Below are 15,714 nucleotides of genomic sequence, written 5' to 3' on the forward strand. Positions count from 1 at the left end.
AACTTTAGTCAAGACGTTGCTTATCCCTGGATGCATTCTAGATGCAGCTTCTTGATGAACAGCTTTGCTACCTTTACTATTTTGTCCAAGAAATCTCTGCCCCATGTTGTCAAATACTTATTTGAACTTTACATCTTAAAAAAACAATCATACCCCTTCAGATTCTCCAAGATCTCATCCTGTAGAATGCACCAAATGTTTAACTGATCTGGTTTTCAAACAAAGCTTCCTGGATACTGAACGTTCTCAATACCATGGAAACAGGTGCAGTACCCAAAGTTGTTATGATCCCCCCTAGTGGCCATCTAAATCCTGCCTGGCTCTCACCCTTGCTTCCCAGGGTCTTACCCTGCTTCCTCGCATCTCACATCTTGTTGTTGGAAAATGATGAGGGGAGGCTGCCTCCAGAGGCACAGCCTAGGTGTTCTCTCTCTCTCTCTGGTTCATGTTCCCTCCAGCCCTACATGCCTTACAGGCTCCATTCACGGCCTTCATGTGCCTTACAGGCTACATTCACCCCTACAGCCACACCCATGCCTTGCAGCTGTTACTCTGCACACCATTCTGTCTCTTGTAGAAGCCTCAGTTCTCTTGGCCTTAGCCTCCCTTTCCTCTGGCTGCAGACCTTCAGCCCTGGCCCACTGGTCCAGGCCCAGCTCTCTCAGTCTCAGCCTTGTCAGTTTTATGTCCCTCTCACTCTGGGCCAGCCCTTAGCCCTCAGGGTCTCTGACCCCAAGCTGCACTGCCCTCGCTATATCCACCTTCAGCCCTCTGCTCCTTGACCCCAAGCCTAGCTGCTTGCCTCTCCAGCCCATAGCCTTCTGATCTCTGACCTTGCATCAGACTGCTTGCCTTTACAGCCCTCAGCCCTCTGGTTTCCTGACTCCAGGCTAAGCTGCTCAATGCTGAGTGCCCTACAAGGCACCCCACCATGGCTTCCAGACCTATCCTATATCCACGATCTGGTCCTCCAGTTCCAAGCTTAAATCCCAACACAAAATATGAGCCCCAGTTCCTCAAGACAAGACATACCCAGCTCTGGGTTGCCGCCTTACTAGGCAGTAGAGCTGTACAAAATGGCTGTGTTTTGATTGGGTTTCAGATTTGGTCATTTTGGAGGACAATAATTCATTTCAATGTTTCAGATCACTGTCCTGTTTCATTTCGGCCAAATGTGTTTCAAACTGGCTGCAAGCTTCACACAGCCCTACTGCCCAGCCGGGCTGGGCTTGGGGCTGGTGGATGCAGGGCCCCAGCAGGGAGCAGGACGGGGATGTGGATGGCTTGTCTGGAGGAGAGGGAGGGCTGCTGCCCTCTGTGCAGGTGAGGAGACCCCCACACGAATCTTTGATCCCTGGCACACTGGGTTGCAGGGCAGGGAAGCAGTGCAGAGCAGTGAGCAAGTCTGCCAGTCCCTGGCACACAACTTGGCTCCACAGGGAACAGAGATCCACACCAGGGGTCTCCTTGCTGCCGCTGCCCACCCCACACTGCCACAGCAACATGGGGCTGCACAAGGCAGGCAGTGGCAGGGTGGAGACCCTGGCATGGATCTCTGCTCCCTGAGGAGCCCTCGGTTCAATTCCCTAGCTCTCTGATCACTTCCTCCAATTCTTTGATCATTGCCCCAGCTCTTCCCAGGGGATGTGGGCCCCCTGATCTGCGTGCCAGGTTTCAACAGGCTCCTGCTGCAGGCTGGGGCCAGTGACAGCACTACAGTCTTCCTAGCGCTTGGTGTGGGCTGGGCAGCAGCCTGCTGAAACCCCATGTGCAGATTAGGGACCCGTGCTCCCTGGAAGAACTGAGGAAGTAATCAGAGAGCTGGGGAATCGAACTGGGAGCTAGATGTCAATATCAGAGCAGTCCTTCCCCCACCCCCATCTTTCCCCTCCCTCCTCTTAGTTTTTGTTTCCCTGCAAGCCCCGCTCCGAAACTCCAAAATATTTCCAAAATGTTTCGGAGCCTTCCGCTTCAATTCAGCTTCAGTGTTTCAGGTGCCAAAACAGCCTGAAACACCTCTGAAATGAAACGGCTGCCATAATTTCACACAGCCCTACTAGGCAGCTCCAGGGAACAGCTTAGGTGCCTGCTAGTCTATCTGCTACAGGCATCTCCTTCAGAAGCTCCTCATCCCTCCACATGCAGGGCCAAACCACCTGCGCTGGCTCAGGTCCTGACTTTATAGGCCTGGAAGCCACATCCCCTTTTGGTCATGTGCCTTCCCCAGTTCTGCACTGGGTTCTCCATGTCAATCAAGTGCCAGCCTGCCTTCCTACAGCTGTGGCCCCACAGAGCCACCTGAACTAGATCCCTTGTTACAACTATCCTAGATGGATATAATTGCTGATGGGTATCTTGACTAAGTGCAGAATTAGGAATCAAGAGGTCTGGATTCTATTGTTGGTTTAAAAGCTTCCTGTGATCTACAACACAATCAACTATGCTGTGTTCCTTTGTTTCCTCATCTCTGAAAGATAATAATCTTTTTCACAATGATGTTTAAGAACTGAACAATTTTGAAGCACCTTGAAATCTTTGGATGCTACTGAATCTAAAGATACTGCAAACTGTATTGTATGCTACTATGTTCAGTATTCATACATTAGTGTCTGTAATATAAAACATTTCCCATGACTTTTAGAATTAGTGATGTACATGTGCAATTCAGGAACTCTCTCTATAAAAAGAAATGCGGGGAATAGTTATTTAAAGATTTCTGGAAGGTATTAGAGTAATGATTAGTTTCTCTTTACTAAAATACTAATATTGTTAAACTTCAGATTTCCACCATGTCATTAAAAGACTTTATTTAAGTCAAAGTGTCTTCCATGGAAGAGCAAAGAAAGAACTAAACTCTGGGTTTATGAGTTATCTTGTTCTGTATTCTACCAGAATCAAAACATTATTTGCTATGTGAGGATACCGTCTTTTCCCTGACTTTCAATTTAATGTAATAGGGCCTAAATGAGTACTAAATAAACAGGAATGAGTTTAAAAAGTATTAATAACAGTAAACGGATTTGACTAGTGTTCTGCTTAGATTAAATAATACTCTGGATAAGACCCTAGCAGATATTGAGGATCTAAAGTTTCCTACTGTTGATAATGACTCATATCCTGTATGTTTCACATAAAATGGCTAGTTCCAGCTATTTATGGTAGAGCCCATTAAAAATTCCTTTTCATGAAGAAAAATGCTGTCAGTTGCCATACAGAAGCTAATGTAGGACACAGCTAACACAACTATTGAAATTATCGGAGAAAAACGCTGTAATCACAGAGCCAAACAATTCTTCACAAGCTCCCTGAGATACTAGACAAGTCATCATGAGAACCTTTCACCTCTTCAAGATTTTGTTTATAAAAATATCACTTCAACCCCAGTAAACAGTGTAAACAATGAACAGTGTTACCACAAGCCAAATGGTCTCAAGCTGCTTCTAATTGCCACACAAATGTTGGCCTTAGTTCTGAGCTGCGTGTCTCTGGAAGCACTGCCGAAAAAGAAAGGGGTAGGGAGAGATGGGCAGAGGAGAGGCAAACAAAAGATGAGTTTGCACACCTTTGAACAGGGATTCTAAAGTTACTGCAGGTTCAATCAATAAATGCACCCTCCTTTAATTCATGACTGCTTCACCCTCTTTACATCCAACTGTACACTAAAGCAGCACAAATGACTTGGAGTAATGGACAGAAAGGAACCTATCCCATGCCTCCCAACTTCCTGCCATGTTATCTGAAAACAAAGCAGGCCTTGACATTCCTTGATAACAAAATAGCTGCAGTTAAAGTTAAAAATCATGTGGTCAAATTCTGATCTGTGTAATACTAGAGCAACTTGACAGATTTAGCCTCTTATCCTAGACAACAGACCAAGTGTGGTCCATGGAACTGTCAAGTAAAGCCTATTGGCACTGCAATTGGAATTTAGCAATAGTTCTACTACAATCAGTTGAATGTATACCAAAAGGAACTGAACCCAGGTCACTGTTTCTACTATACTGACTATGTAGTGCTAACAGAGACTAAAAGTTATCTTTCACTTAAGTCAAAATACAAGCAGTTATGTGTTCAGCAAGAGATGTTATTTGTATATAGTCACTTATCAGATCAGAGCCATACTGAACAGGAAAGTAAGCATGGCAAATGAAAATTGCTAGGCCAAGAAATTGCCCTGCTGTTGAGAGTTAAGAGGTTCACTTTTGAAAATGTTCAATGCTAGTTTGGGACATCTAGAAAGCAGCCCTGCAATAACCATAAAATAAATGTATCCTTTTTACAGAAACAATACTCTGTTATATTAATTCATGTAGTAGTTCTGCTAGTCAGATACTGCAGGGTGCTTCCATTAAATTATCTTTTGCCACAAGGCTTTATAACTCAAGCCATTATAATGAAAACCATTAAGGAAGCAGAAGTGCTGTGTGGGGAAGAGGTGAAAAACTAAAGATGAATTTAAATTCAGATTTATCCATGGCTATATAAACACAGATGTGTATCTGATTCATATTTATGTTTTCAAAAACAAATAATAATGTGCTGTATTATATGATTCTCTCTCATAATGTGATATATGCAAAGAGATAGAGAGAAGGAGAGAGACATATAATACATGTGGTTTTAAAAATTAATTTTTAATAACTTCACAATTAAGATGCAACATTGGTTACTGCTGCCGAATTTACATTGTGAACTGGCTCAGCTAGCTAGCAAAACATTAGAACCAAAAAGGCACTTTTCTAGGTGTAAGTGATGTTTTCAGTTCAAGTGGAAGAATAAATCTCTCCCATATTTTTCAGCGACGTTTTGTGATTCATTGGCTCTATCCCGATATTATAATCTATTCATATTTTGCTACATATGTAATACAGCACCCCGCCAATCTAATTCAGTCCAAAATTGTCCCTGATTGCAAGTGGCTCTTTAACAATATCAGCAGGTAGTAAACTTTACAATTTCTGAGCTTCACTCATGTAGGAAATTAGGTGTTATGAGACTCTTAGACTGATCTACATACAGCCATAGCCTGCTATCATTGCACTTGCAGTGAATGGGAATTTTGAGCAAAAAATCAATAACAGGATATTATGCTGTAATTAAAAACCCTTTTATAAACTGAAAATATATTGAGATCACTCAAAGTCAGGATTATGGACAACATACAGTATTTATTCAAATGTAAAATGATCCTGAATTTAAGACAACCCCGCAATTGTTAGATAATCCCTATAACCGGTCCCTGCCCTGGGGCCCCATTCACCCCTGCCTCTTCTCCTGCCCCACTCCCTCCCTCACCACAGGGGCCTTGATCTCCCCCCCTGCCCCTTCCCTCTCCCCCACCCCTTTCCCTCCACCTATCAGCTGCGTGCTGTCTGTGTGTCTATCAGTGTGTCTGTGTGTGTCTGTCTGCTCCTCACTCCCAAACCACAGCCCACCCAGCCCTGCTGCTGCTTCTTACTCCTGACCCATAGTAGCCCACATCCTGCCAGGGTGTTTGGGGACCCTCCCTCCCTGGGCGCCAAACCCCATATACACCCCCACAGCCCGCAACACACACACTTCAAAAATAGCGCCTCATGATTTACATGCCAATCTCTTGATTTTAAGAGTTCATCTCATGATTTTTGGCACAGTGGGGCTGGCAATACTGCAACTTTCATCTCTGAACAAAACTGGCCTCCCTCAGAGCCACCCATTGGGGGTGCAACAGAAATATCAACACAGAGAAGGACAAACTGTATGGGTGAATGTACTCTGACCATATAGCAAACTAGTGTAAATTCTGGAGGATATGGATCCGTCAGGATTGAAGTCAGTAGATAGCTTAAGTCCTCACTGGGCATAAGCAACTTATTTTAGCATCACTGTAAAATGCTTTTGATCTTGGTTAAAAATATGACTATGAAGACAACACTGCATGATTTATCTGTTTAAACTTGCTGGATATCTGTGAGGTATGTTTAACTATGTACATTTATATGAAATACAGTTCCAGACCTTTGAGAAATTCAATTCTGTCACAGCAACAAAGAAATGGTACTAATATAATAAAGAAGTTTAAATGCTTAAGAATTCACAGATTCACAGAAGTTTAGGGCTGGAAGGGACCTCATGAAATTATCAAATCCAGCCCTGCTGCTCTAGGCAGAGAAGGCTGCTAGAGTCAAATAAACCCATAAAAGTATATGTGTGTGTGTGTGTGTGTGTGTGTGTGTGTGTCCAGTCTCCTTTTGAAGATCACCAGGCTAGATGCCTGCACCACCCCACTGGGAGTCTATTCCAGAGTCCAGTCACACGAACCATGAAGAAGTTTTTCCTTATATCCAATCTAAAACCTTCTTCTAGGAGTTTATGACTATTGCTTCTAGTTTTCCCCAAGGCACTTTGGTGAAAAGCTGTTCGCCTAGCCCCTGATGCTCTCCTCTGATATATTTGTAAGCTGCTACCAAATCCCCCCTAGTCTTCTCTTTTGTAGGCAGTCCCATATCTGTCAGCCTTTCCTTGTATGGCTTGCTCTTCAGACCTCTAATCATAGTCTAGAGAAGAGCCACTTGTCTCTCAAGCTTCTCCGCATCCTTCTTGAAGTGTGGTGCCCAGAGCTGGATGCAGTACTCCAGCTGCAGCCTCGCCAATGCCAAGTAAAGTAGGAGAATAACCTCATAACTTTAAGGCTCTCTGTTACTTTAGGTATGTAAGACTGCAAGTGTTCCATGGATATGATTCTTCTCTGCTACAATCATACGTCAGGAATGATTCAACTAAAGTAATGGGCCCTAATGTTTGGGTTTGGCCAAACTGCATTCAGCCCAAGAGCCTGGAGGTTAGACTTCCTCAACACCCCTTTGATAGCCCCAAATTAAATTTAGAATAGTCTTATAGCTGATCTAATTTGTATCCAGTTGCCAATGGCCCCAGCAGCCAGGAAATACAAGAGTGCAGCAATGCTCCAGCTGTCTGCCTTTTCCCCAGCCATACCCTCTACACATAGGTAAAGAGCAAGGATGGGATTGAGCTGTCCAAAGACAGAAAGACTGGTCCTTCCAGGGGTACAAGGCAAATCAGCTGCATCACACCTGTGAATTTTGATCACCCCAGATCATATATTAGTATCACAGTGGTCATCAGTCTGCAATGGAAAAATCAATATAATTCTGATAACAGACAAATCACCTTCTCTCTAATCATTTGATTGGAAAGGTTGCTTCCTCCAAAAACTCTCGAAGTTTACGTAGCTAAAGGACAGGTTTGAATGTTTATAAAGAAAAAAAAAGATGGAATAATAAATATATCCTGCCATAGTTCCAAACAGATTCAGAATAACCACTGGCATTTTCCCCATATGACTATATTTATAACAAAACCCATTTGAATTCATGTTTTACATATTTTCTGTATAAAATGACTTGGTAAAGTCCAGATTAATGTCACGTTATATGAAAAAACTGCAGACAATTTAATTTGATCAAAACAAATATTTAGCATCTATTTTAATTTGTTCTAATGCTATGTATTTTACTGATTTTGCTTTCAATTCCATTATCTTCTAGATTAACACTGATACTCAACCCATGGACCTGATCCAGCCCCAGAAGCAATATCATCTGGCCTGCAGGGCTCCCTATGGATTCAAAAATTTAGTGCCAGGGCCATTAGGCTGGATGGTTTGAGCACCACTGCTCTAGAAGCTTAAAGATTCTTTTTGTTCTTGTTTAGCATTTTTTCAATCAATTTGTAGGAATGAAAGTTAGATTTATCAAATCACAATTTCCTCCACATAGTTTTCCTTAAAGATTGCATTATTTGCTTTTTCTCCATTCTTCCCAGTTCCCAAGACCAGTGTGTATTCAGTAAGTTTAGTTAGATAATTCTGAGATGTGTACCTTGCTAATCCATAACAACAACTGCTTAAACAACAACTGCACACCAGAATGAGTGCGCACTGAAAAATCTATCAAAGACAAGAATACCCAACTATCTGTGAGGCACACTTCTCACAAAATAAGCACTCCCTCTCCAAACTGTTTTAATCCTCAAAGGAAATTTACAAAACACCTTCATAGACAAGCCCATTAACTTCACTTCATAAATCTACTGGATACAAAAAATTATGGACTCAATATAGACATTGGATTCATGACACATTACAACCTGCCAGACATCTGATTCACCAGGTATCTGCCAGACCTGACCTCTTACAGTTTTCTTCTTCCCCGACAGCTATTCTGCCCTTTGACTTCCTAATTTCCAAATATTTCCTTTTTCACAGCTAGCCTCTTTTCTACCTTGAATTACTGCTGCTGTAGAGTCTCCTTTACTTTCCTTTGGCTTTCCCCTCCCTGCCACCCCATTTTTCTTCCCCCTCCCTTTCATTTTCCTAATTTCACCTATTTACAGTCTCACTGACATGCTGTCACACTTTTAGCTTCTCTCATTCCTTGGAGTCTCAGAACAGCAGACACTCCCTATGCCTGAAGAAGGGTGATTGCGCCCAACAGCTTGCTAACTTTTTCCAGCTATTCAGTTGGTCTAATAAAAGATAGCACATCTATTCAAAGAACCTGGCTGGCTGATTTATATATAGTATTAGAGCTGATGGGCATAGAGACAATTCCATTTCCCAGCAAATTTTGAAGTTTCAAATTTTGCTTTTGTTTCACACTGGAATAAAAGCAACCTGGCTAGGGTGTAGCAGAAGTGGCTCTGGAGCTGGCTGTACCTCCAGTTCAGTCAGGGACAGCAGCAGCAATGGAAGGGGAGGGGGGGCAGGAGAGGAAAGGAGGCATCACTGAGCAGAGGGGAAGGGACAGAGTACTGAGGTGGCTGGGGAAGGGATTCTAACCTGCCTCAGGGACTTAAAAGTCCCCAAGTCCTGCTCCTGCAGCATGGTTGAAAAGAGCATGTAAATGCATCACTTCACCCCTTCGGGATCCACCCCTGGCTAAGCATATGGCATTTTGTAGTCATTACTGAGAAGTTTCTTCTTCTACCACTATTGTGCTTGATGTCTTTTGTCAATTTACTACAAACATAAGTAATTTTCAAAACACTTTGGTACTATATGAATTATACAATATAATTAATGGAGGGGAAGAAATTCTCACTATGTTTAAATCTCATTAATGCTTATAGAAATTATGCACTTAAATTCTCTATGCATAAAAGAATATTAAAGGTTGTTTCAAAGCTATTTTAATACATCATAAATGATCAGAAAGAGAAATAAAAAAACAAGCCTTTGTTTTTATTATGAGTTCATTTTGAATAGGAAAGAAGTGAAGATAAGTTACCAAGAGCTAAAGCATGCAGCATGTAAATAGCTTTTTTTTTTTTTCAAAACAATAACCATACTAAAAACCAGATTTTCTTGGAGATTTTATTTGAAGTCTATCAATGTAAAGATCATGTTTATTAACTTGCTGTTTTAAGTATCATAGGATGTTTATGACATGTTCTTTTATTATACTTCCATTTCACTGTTCATTGTTCTTGTCTGTTATACCAATTCTTACAAGACTAACAAGTCAGAACATAATCTTAAAATGTCTTTTTTTCCACAGAAAAGATCAGAATCTTACAAAAAAACTAAGGACTGGATAATATCTGAAAATGTATAAAGGAAAAGAAATATGGAGGAACGCATCATGGCATAAGGCACAGCCTAAGATTTATATATAAACAGAGGATATCTGCTAGACTCAGGGCATCTTTTAGTGCATCTGTCTAATCTATATACCAAGTTTTAAAAACAGAAACAAGCTCTATTGATAGTTATACTAATGTACAGTACACATTTTATGTGGACTTTGAAGATATATTGTACAGTAGACACAAATGCCACTGCATATACAATATTTACAGAATTATGGAAAAATTGGACTGGAAGTGACTCTAAAGGTCCAACCCCTTACTCATAGCAGAATCGTCCATTTCCACCATTTAAGTCAAGTATTTGTCTAACCTTATCTTAAAAAGTTACATCCATCTCCAACAGTGCTTCTTTTCCAGTGAAGAAAACAGCTTCCCTGCTTAAAATAAGCACACCAGTTTTGGAGGGCTGATTACTGGGGCAAAGATACTGTGCGGGCCGGGAGTGCCCCGAGCCCTTTTTTGCGCTGCACGCGGGCTGTGGCCAGCAGCCCGGGCACGCGGGGGCGGAGAGGGAAGGCCTTCGCTCTGGAATTAGGCACGGACGCGTATCGGTAGTTTAAAAGATTGTTTACTTACACCGAGATGGCAATGGTGTAGGCTGGAAAGCTTGATTAAGTTGCAGTTACAGACAGACACAACACAGACGGTCTCGTGGAGGTTGCTAGGCTCCACGGTGCAGAGCTCCGGATGCTCTGGGTGAACGAGCCACCAATGTAGAAATCGTAAATACGTCTTATATTAGTCGCGCTCGAAGACGGGAAGAGGTGGGCGGTGGATCAGGCCGCCACGCTCCTCTGGATCTCACACAGGGTTTCTATTACCCTGCCGTGTACCCAGAGTCCCCACGAGATGGATGTGGAGTCCTCTTCGGCTTGGGCGGAAACTGCTCAAGCCTCTTATACGGCTAACAGGCCAATCGCTAGCCGCCACGTGTGAATAATTTAGCACTAGCCAATCACGGGGAACAAATTTGCATACCGGTGGCGGGAACTCTTTTGCACCGTGCATTCCTCTTGCAACTCGAGCAATGCACTCTGCAAAAGAAGCTGCAGAAAAGGCGGGAAACTGGTCCCTGCACCGGCGCTTCCTCTTGCTACAGGAAACTCCTGTGCAATGCTCTGCAACTTAATGTGGATAATTCTGATGCTGAAGCACACACACACAATCATGCCTTTTGGGTCATGACAGATACATGTTATATGTGAGAAAATATGGTATTATTTCCTTCTTTTAAAATGTGATCAACTTGGACAGAATGAGAATTCTGTCTTCATCTTGTGTACCATCAGACTTGTTTAGTACATTTCAATTGTTATACATGCAAACCCTTTTCAAACAATTATGTTGCATAGGTGTAAATCAAGGGCCTAGTTAGACATGCAGAACCTTTACTCCTAGGAAAAGAAAAGCACACAGTTGGACTGTCAGCACCAATACAAGTTTCTAGACCAGACAATTAAAATAAAAATTGCATCGCAAGGAATTTCACTCAGTATCAATATGAAATAGATCTCAAGGTGTTATTTTCTTGAAGATGATTTATATGTATAATATTTTTCTCTTTTTTGTTTGTGTCATATACAATTATAATTAGAAACTTGTCTGATTCCAATTCAAATCTTAACCTACTCAGAGTTCTGCAGTTCTGACCCCATGTTAGATTTGAGACATTTTTATGTGGTTTGCATGTTCTTCTCCGATTGTTTTTATTTCAGTTGAGTGCTTCCAGTATTTTCTTGTGTAATTTTCCTTGATGGCCTTTTTAAAAAATAATTGCAAGTTGAGTGTTAAGTTTTAAGAATGTGCCAGAATCTCAGCTCATGTACATCACTGCAGCTCCACCGAAGTCCATAAAACAGATTTATTCCAACCCAGAATCTGGCATGATGAGTTTACAGTTATTAAAATACTAGACTGTTGAATCAGTGGCAGCCTATTTCAGAGGTTAAAGTAAGAGGAAACACAGTTTCCTTTCCTTCTAGGCTGATTGGATTGGATGTTTTGAGTAGGAGACTAACAAAATAAAAAATCTGAAATGGGAGCAGCAGAAGGAGTTTGTTTACAGAGTAGCTAGCATCTCATCCTACTGGTGGGTGGAAGCAGTAGCAACAAAGAAGTGCCTGCAGCTAGGAAACCCTGCCTACTTCCTAGTGCCGACCATGACTCTGCTACAAATTTTGCAATATTTTGGTGGTTTTTTAAAGCAAGTTCAAGGAGTCCCAAGGTCTCCTTGGTAGAAACTCAGGTTTTAGTGAACAAACTGGAAGAAAGTTTAAACTGATGACTGCAGACAAAAGCTTGAAAACTTGAACAATAAAGTCTCCAAACCAGAAAGCAAATAGAAAAAAATCAAGATATTAAAACAATAAAAAAGTATTTTTGTTTAAATAAATTCCATGATTTTTAGTGCCATAGAATGATTTTTTGAGTGCTTAGGGTTTGCAGTCCTGCCACTTCCTTTCCTCTAAGACAGCATCCATCTCTTCATCATCTCATTCTTAACTCCAGACCAATCAAGTACACATAAAATGTAAACCAGCTGAAGCACAGAGAAAAGGTAATCTAACATGGAATGTGTTGTCAAAAGAATATGAATCTATTGTATAGGTATGCTCTTTGTCGAGATTTAATGATAAAATTCTGCAGGTGAGACTACAGCCATATCTTAATTCTATACACTGTCTGGTCTATTTAATTTGTGAACACACTGAAAAAGAAACCATCTCTTTCCATCAACATTCAAAACATTGAGGGCTCAGTCTTGTTGGAGACTAATTCCACAGAAGTACCCGCAACAAAAACACAGTTACAGTTAATGAAGTCATACATAAAATATCTCCCTTTAATTAGGAGAAAAAATTATAAAGTATGGCTCCATTTCACTAGGCACCTTGTAAACAAAAAAAGAGGTGACTGAAAATGTCAGGAACTAAGACCATTGGCAAGCAGGTCAGTAAAAGAATGGGGGAGAACACACGGAAGCAGTAAGATGATGTTGGTCAGTATTCTAGCAAAACTAGCTACCTAATCACTAAATATTTTAATCCAGTTTATAGGGCAGGAGGAGAAGCTGTCCAGTGCAGTTGGAATATACACTCAGAGATCCATAATGGATCATTACTCAATTTTTCTTTTTTCCAATTGTTTGCCTTGGTCAGTTCAGGAACTATTTAAATGCATTGATTTATTTGCTTAAGAAAAGAGGTACTGCTCTTAAGTGAATGGGCATGCTTAATTAGCATCTATTTTACCCAAATAGAAATTTGTTCATTAATTACACATTATCTATTGACTGTACTAGGTCTTTTTAAAGATATTCTTAAATGACTAGGAAACGTGGAATGGCTTTAAGTGCACAACTAATTAATTTTGTTTTCAGAGATGGTCAGGTTTAGTCTCTCAGAAAATTGGTTAAATTAAGTTATAATTTACTTGCAGTTATTCTGCATGGCATGCCATCATAATCCTTGGTTTCATACATATATAAACCATGGATGTATATCAGCTGCACTAATATGGAAGGCATATTGAAGGAACACATGCCTTTCTGCTGCAAAAATGCAATTTTTGTTAGTGAGCTAAAGAGGTAACTCCAGTAGCCCATACAATAAAGTGTGCACAAAATCCATGTGTTGGCAACTGCTATTCAATAAGTCATGTGTGTGGTACCTACTTCCCATCTAGTCAACTCTTTAATGCCATTAACGCCATTACCTACATCCCATCTAGTCAACTCCTTAATGCCATTAAGACTCTTTAACGCTTACTTTCTGTCCTTGTCAAGTGTGAATAGTGAAAAAGGAAATAGTAGGCACGTCTACACAGGACGCTACGTCACCATAGCGCCAAGCTAGGAAGACATAGCTTGTCACTATGGCAATGTAGCATCAGCTGGCATGAATCATGACACTGATGCTACTGCACAATAGTTTGATGCTACTGTGCAGTATGGTTGGAAATGACCCATGCACCACTGGGACTGTGCAGTAATGGCGGTTACTGTGCAGCAACAAATGCACAGTCAGGCGCACATGTAGAAGCACCCAGTGATTCTAAAAAAGATACAGCCAAAAATTCTTGAAAAGATTGATGAGAAACATTTTAGCATAGAACTATGGGAAAAAAAAAAAAACCCAGTAAGAGACACTTTATTGGCTAAACATGAATGCACAGAGATTAAATGATCAGAGATGTGTGTGCACATGACAGTATGTAATGCATCAAGCAAAGCCTGGGATCAATTGGCAAGTGATTTATTTGGGCATGGAGAAAAAAAAAACTGCCTGCTAATGATTATTAGGGGGAGTTCCCCAAAAAGAAATTTAAACAACTTGTCAGCTAGTACAGTTAAGTCACACAAGGTAATATTTGAACTGCAAATGTCTGCAAATTTTGAACGTGTAGAGTGTTGGTGTTTCACATAGATGACTAAGCAGCCTTAATACACACAATGCAATGGAAAAGCTGAAAAATAAGTATAAGCAGCTGAGCAGATACTGATGTAATATGAATGTAATATGGAAACCAAGCATGAGGAAACAGGGGGCAGACTGCAGAGCTGTGCAGATGATTAATTTGGACTACAACTCCCAGAGACCCCCTGGGGCTTGGGGGAAAGGAAAAAGAAAGAGGAAGCTTGAGGCTGGAGTAAGGAGAAAAAAGAGTAGTGTGCAGGGGAAACCTGGTCATCACTACACAAAGAGGTGCCCAGTAGAGCTGGACATCTCACTGGCTTGTTCAACCCCTATGATTTTCTATATTAAAAGTGGGAATTCCCCCTTGCTTCTTGTGCCAGTTTCTGGGGGTGCAGGCTACACTAAGACAAATGAGGATAATCAAAACCATCACTTCAGTTCAATCAATTCCCAAAAGTATCTGTGCAATTATGGGCTGGACCTATCTAGATGTTATGAGCAAAAAAGTTAAAATCATCAAAATATGCAAAAGGGTTTCTTATAATACTTCAAATTACAAATCATGACAGAACATAAATGGACCTAGATCAGGGATGGGCAAAATGCAGCCTGGGGGCCATATGTGGCCCGCCAGGCCATTCTATCCGACCCACGGGCACCTAAAAAAATTTAGAAAACTAATATATATCTGCCCTTGGCTGCCTATCATGCGGCCCTCAGTGGCTTGCCAAAACTCAGTAAGCAGCCCTCCACCCAAAATAATTGCCCACCCCTGACCTAGATGGATGGAAAACAGAAACAGTAATCTTACAATAAAAATGCCAGAACACTGAAACCATTTACAAAAGATGCCTCTGTAACAATTCAAAGTCAAAATGGCCAGTGGTATCTTGACATAGAAAACAAATGATTGGAAGAGGCCATGTCACCTATAAAATAAACAAAGCTTTTGAAACAAAATCATAGATACCCAAAGACTAAAATTCTTATTACTACAGCAACACCTGATGGTGACAATATGACCTGCAATGCTGAAGCAGTAAGTAGGAATGCCAATTCCTGCAATCCTGATAGGTCTATAGAACTACCCACTAGGGCTGTGCGAAGCTTCAGTCCCTGATTTGATTTGGTGAAGATTCGGCCCAATTCAGTGGCCAAATCTCTGAATCCAAATCAAATCAGGATACCCTTTCATCTCTGAAAGGGTATGGAACTGGATGCGTTTAAGTCGGCAGGCCCGGATGAGCTCCATCCGAGGGTACTGAAGGCACTGGCTGACGTCATTGTGCAACCACTGGCGAGAGTATTTGAACACTCATGGCACATGGGCCAAGTCCTGGAGGACTGGAAGAGGGCCAGTGTGGTCCCCATTTTCAAGAAGGGGAGGAAGGAGGACCCAGGCAACTATAGGCCAGTCAGTCTCACCTCCATCCTAGGCAAAGTCTTTGAAAAAATTATCAAGGCGCACATTTGCAAGAGCCCAGCAGGAAAAATTATGCTGAGGGGAAACCAGCATGGGTTCATAGCAGGTAGATCATGCCTGACTAATCTAGTCTCTTTTTATGACCAGGTTACAAAACACCTGGACGCAGGAGTAGGGGTTGACATCGTTTACTTAGACTTCAGGAAGGCCTTCGATACGGTATCCCAC

The 15,714-nt window shown here is 41.5% G+C and overlaps 1 protein-coding gene and 1 long non-coding RNA gene across 2 annotated transcripts in view; one reads left to right on the plus strand and one right to left on the minus strand.

Annotated features, from left to right (window-relative positions):
• LOC112550185 overlaps window positions 1-10,084 on the plus strand; it is a 17,838-nt gene extending 7,754 nt beyond the window's left edge. Inside the window, exons 2-3 of the long non-coding RNA XR_003093869.1 lie at window positions 7,548-8,171; window positions 9,558-10,084. This is a non-coding gene — a long non-coding RNA (uncharacterized LOC112550185). The remainder of the gene's footprint in view (window positions 1-7,547; window positions 8,172-9,557) is intronic.
• The window catches only part of PDE1A (phosphodiesterase 1A), a 392,561-nt gene that overhangs the window by 359,118 nt on the left and 17,729 nt on the right, over window positions 1-15,714 (minus strand). The gene's annotated exons all lie outside the window — the stretch shown is intronic.

This window comes from Alligator sinensis, unplaced genomic scaffold, assembly GCF_000455745.1.
Source record: "Alligator sinensis unplaced genomic scaffold, ASM45574v1 scaffold269_1, whole genome shotgun sequence".
NCBI classification, from domain to species: Eukaryota; Metazoa; Chordata; order Crocodylia; family Alligatoridae; genus Alligator; species Alligator sinensis.